Source organism: Pectinophora gossypiella, chromosome 4 (assembly GCF_024362695.1).
Source record: "Pectinophora gossypiella chromosome 4, ilPecGoss1.1, whole genome shotgun sequence".
Taxonomy (NCBI): Eukaryota; Metazoa; Arthropoda; class Insecta; order Lepidoptera; family Gelechiidae; genus Pectinophora; species Pectinophora gossypiella.
In genome coordinates, this window is record NC_065407.1 from 2,848,879 (window position 1) to 2,853,615 (window position 4,737).

Below are 4,737 nucleotides of genomic sequence, written 5' to 3' on the forward strand. Positions count from 1 at the left end.
TGTTCATTTAAATACCCGCAATGTTTTCTGCAAAGATGGCCGACAATATAACATATTGTTATGTTCACGACTATGGGTGGTAATGGCCCCGATTCCTGCAGACACCGCCTAATTTTATTTTAAGTTATATCCGTCATTTTCATATCCGTCGAAAAGGAAAGGGACGGATGATTCACAGCTCTTAATTTTAGGAAGAATGAGTAAATGAATGTGTCGGGTTATTGACTGATGTAAAATTTTTAGACGGTTGGTTTAGATTTGTGCTTAAAATTGACGTGTGTTCCATAAATTTTATGCTTGTCGATTACCCGTCCCTTTCCTTTTCGGCGGATAAGAAAATGACAGATATAACTTAAAATAAAATTAAATGGTATTTACAGGAATTAGCACCATTATTAAACTAATCTCAGCTAAGACTGCCCTTAAGATCAAACTCAAGTTCCTATTTGTATATAAGGGTTGTATTAATAAACTAACCTCAGCTTCAAGACTGCTCTCAAGATCGTGTCAATGTGATAGTTCTCAAATAAAAACAGGGACTTGAGCATGGTCTTGAGGGCAGTCTCAGCTGAGATAAGTTTATTAATACCACCCTAAGAACTGTCATATTGACATGATCTTGAGGGCAGTCTCGAAGCTGAGATAAGTTTATTAATACCAGTCTTGGTTCTGTTAGGTAGTCAGAGGTACATCATCCCAAGATGCCCACACCTGGCCGAGCTTTCTCTTAGACCAACGTGATAGGTGGTGAGCCGTATCGCCGTCTATAATGGTCGAACCAACTATCAAAAAAGATGACGATGATTAGTGTGGGATGAGGCATGATGTAAATGATTATATTTCTTAAATCCTTGTTTATTAAAACATAACATAACATAAATAGCCTGTATACGTCCCACTGCTGGGCACAGGCCTCCTCTCAATCAACCGGACAACAACAACCGGAAACAGCCTCCGTGGTCTAGTGGTAAGAGCGTTAGGCTCACGATCTGGAGGTCCGAGTTCGATTCCCGATGGGGACATTGTCGAAATCACTTTGTGAGACTGTCCTTTGTTTGGTAAGGACTTTTCAGGCTTGAATCACCTGATTGTCCGAAAAAGTAAGTTGATTCCGTGCTTCGGAGGGCACGTTAAGCCGTTGGTCCGGGCTATTAGCCGTAAAAACACCTCCACCAACCCGCAGTGGAGCAGCGTGGTGGAGTATGCTCCATACCCTCTCCGGTTGATTGAGAGGCCTGTGCCCAGCAGTTTATTAAAAACGTTTTATTAATTCTGTACATTTTCTCTCTTAAAACAACCGACCGCCATTTGCCTGTCATTCCGCAATCCTCTCTTTTCTCTCGCTCACTCCTCGCTTTCTCTTTCACACACCTTTACGTTACGTTTCAGAGGCCTATACTTAGCAGTAGATTGATGTGGGCTGATTGATATTCAGGATGGTATCGTGCAAGTATGCTACCCGTTTGACGCGTGCGGTCAACTTAATTCTATCAGGTTATACGCCAACTTTCTTAGCGTCAAATTTTAAAAGGGATTTGAGATTTCTGCTTAAAATTGACGTATGTCCCATAAGTTTTTAGCGCGTCGATCACGCGTTCCTTCCAAACTACTAACTTCTACAAAAAAGCTAACTTACCGGACAAAATAAATTCAAATACCTGTTTTTTAATTAATGACAAGTCTGGTTATTCACATGAACCGATCAATGTGAAGCAATCTGGGCAATAATGATCAGCTCTTTGACAACTTTCTAAGCAGTAAGGGATCAATGTGCACGGTAAACACCTGAAACATATCAAAAAATCACAAATAGAAACTCATTATTTTTGTTCGAAAATAAAGGATATTTTCTTTCAATTTGGTCAAGGTCAAAGCAAAGCAAATCTGCAAAGGCAAGTGATTGAAAAAAAACCCATAATGTTATTTTTAACAACGTTGCAGTCTGATCATCAGACTGTCCGAAAGTAATATCCGAAAGTCCGAATTCCGAAAGTCAAAATCTCCGAAAGTAATCCGTACCTCGGAGGGCAGGTTCAGCAGTTACTACATGGGTCATGTCAGAGACCTTTAGCAGCTCAGTAGTAACCCTGACACCAGGGTTGATGAGGTCGATCATTGATCTCACAACCCACTCCAGAGATTCTTCTTTCAAGATCCTGTATAATAATATAAAAATGTGGGATATCATGCCCCTAGCATTATCCCGTTTCTCAAAGGGTCCGCTTACCTAACCTGAAGATTTGACAGGTCCGGTATTTTAAGGAAGCGACTGTCTGTCTGACCTTCTAACCCGTGAAGGAAAAACCAGCCCACAAGTTAGGACACATACCTTCGAAAATGAATTTCTCGGGAATGTGGGTTTCCTCACGATGTTATCCTGAGCACGTGATAATCATTTATGATCCAAACATGAATTCGGTTATCATTGGTTTAAGCCTGTGCTGGATTCGAACCTGCGACCTCAAAGTGAGAGGCAAGCGTAATATAAAAATGTGGGATAATCAACCTTATATAATCAACCTTACATAAGAAGGCATAATATTACTGCTATTATATGAGTTTTCGCTGTAGGTGTGTATATGACTCTGGTGTTAATAAATTTTGTGCATACAGGGCAAATCACTCTGACGCTTTTTGATCCAATGGCTACTCTTTCCATACTCATCTGAAACCAGAAAATTAATTATTTAAATGGAAGAAGAAGAACGGCCCTGGCCTGCCTATTACAAAATATTATTATTAATATCTGTTAACAATAATGTTGAGCTCGGTGACGCAGCGGTAAACGCGCTCGGTCTGCGATTGTTGAAGTTAAGCAACTTTCGCATTGGCCGATCATAGGAAGGGTGACCACAAAAAAAAAGTTTTCATCTCGAGCTCCTCCGTGCTTCGGAAGGCACGTTAAGCCGTTGGTCCCGGCTGCATTAGCAGTCGTTAAAAACCATCAATCCGCACTGGGCCCGCGTGATGGTTTAAGGCCCGATCTCCCTATCCATCCATAGGGAAGGCCCGTGCCCCAGCAGTGGGGACGTTAATGGGCTGATGATGATGAATAATAATGTTATGTAAGATGATCTTCTTTGTCTTTTCCCGTGAACATCGTGAGGAAACCCACATTCCCGAGAAATGCATTTTCAGAGATATGTGACTTAACCTGTATTGGGCTGGTTTTCCCTTCGCGGGTTGGAAGGTCAGACAAGCAGTCGCTTCTGTCAAAATCTGGGTATTACTAGGGAGATGATGACCTTCTTTTTCTTTTCCCGTGTTGTGAGGTGGATGACCGACGGCAATCCAGTGTCAGTGATATTACTGGGCCACCAAAAGCTGATACGGCTCATATACGGACAACGTACGGTCGCGAGTACTAATAGTATACACTTTGAAACCATGTCACATTAACTTTTTTGACAAATTAAACCGTAAGTCACATTAAATGTCAAATATGATAGTAAGTAAAAAAAAAGTAAAAATTAGTGCGACAGGGTTCTAAAGTAGGTACATGATATTGCTCATGACTGTACTTACATCACAAAATAGTAAATGGGACTTGCCCAGCTTGTGCCCGGTTAATGGCAATAGACTTGCCCTTTATTACAAGGGACTGCTGGCCTCCGTGGTCCAGTAGTTGAGCGTTAGGCACACTATCCGGAGGTCCGGGGTTCAAATTTCAGATCCCGGTGGGGGACACGTCACAAAAATCACTATGTGATCTCTAGTTTAACTAGAACATTGCAAGCTGAACACCTGATTGACCGAAAATAAGATGATCCGTGCTTCGGAAGGCACGTTAAGACGTTGGTTCCGGTTACTACTAACGTTACGTGAGTGAGTAATCGTAACATGAGCCATGTCAGAGGTCTTTGGCGACTCAATAATAACACTGACACCAGGGTTGATAAGGTTGGTAATTCACCTCACACTCACACGATAGAAAAAGAACATAGCTGTCAAGGAATACGATACATCTCTGCTCAAACCTTCAGGGGTACAGGCGTGTTGCTATGGCATGTTGTTATGCACCAACAGGTGAGGCTGTGATCCTTGTCTATATTAATAAAAATAAAAATAAAAACAGTTACTTACCTGCATAGTGCTTCATGCGAACGTGCACTGTGCCGTCGACATATTTAATAGCAGCCATTTTGATGTCATGTGCTGCAAATATAATAAAATCATACATTAAGAACTAAATTAGTCCGAAGCGTCTCCGATTTTTCGTCTTAAAGCACTCTATATTCGTCCCTGAAAAGTTCCCTGTCTGCAACTGGGTTTTGATCAATGTGCTAATTTTCATCCTGATCGGTCCAATGGTTTAGGCGGCAATTTAATTGATACATACATAAATAAACTCACGCCTATTTCCCGCCGGGGTAAGAAGAAACTATGGAATTCCATTTGCTTAGGTCCTGACACACTCTTACTTCATCCACATTCATCAAACGTTTCATACACGCACGCCGGTACAAGAACGGTATATTGTGGAAGAAATACATTTAACATTAGAAATAAGGTACAAGGTTATTTACTGGCATCTGAACAAGGCTGACCCTGTGTTTCAGACGATAGAATTACTAAGTAAAACACAAACAAAATTCTGACGAAATCAAAGAAAATCTCAGAAAAGCAAGAAAATAGTTATTAGTTTCTTTAAAACAAACAATTATAATAACGAAAATAACTGGAGTTTTAACAAAACACTTACATTTTACACCACAAACACTATTTATGTGAGGTTAC

General features: G+C 40.8%; 1 long non-coding RNA gene across 1 annotated transcript; it reads right to left on the reverse strand.

The window, feature by feature from the left end:
• Nucleotides 1-1,687: 1,687 nt before the first annotated feature.
• LOC126366382 (uncharacterized) lies at nt 1,688-4,737 on the reverse strand. The gene is made up of 3 exons (XR_007566351.1): nt 4,703-4,737; nt 4,084-4,155; nt 1,688-1,785 (listed from the first exon to the last, which is right to left on the reverse strand). It is a non-coding gene; the product is annotated as an uncharacterized LOC126366382 (long non-coding RNA).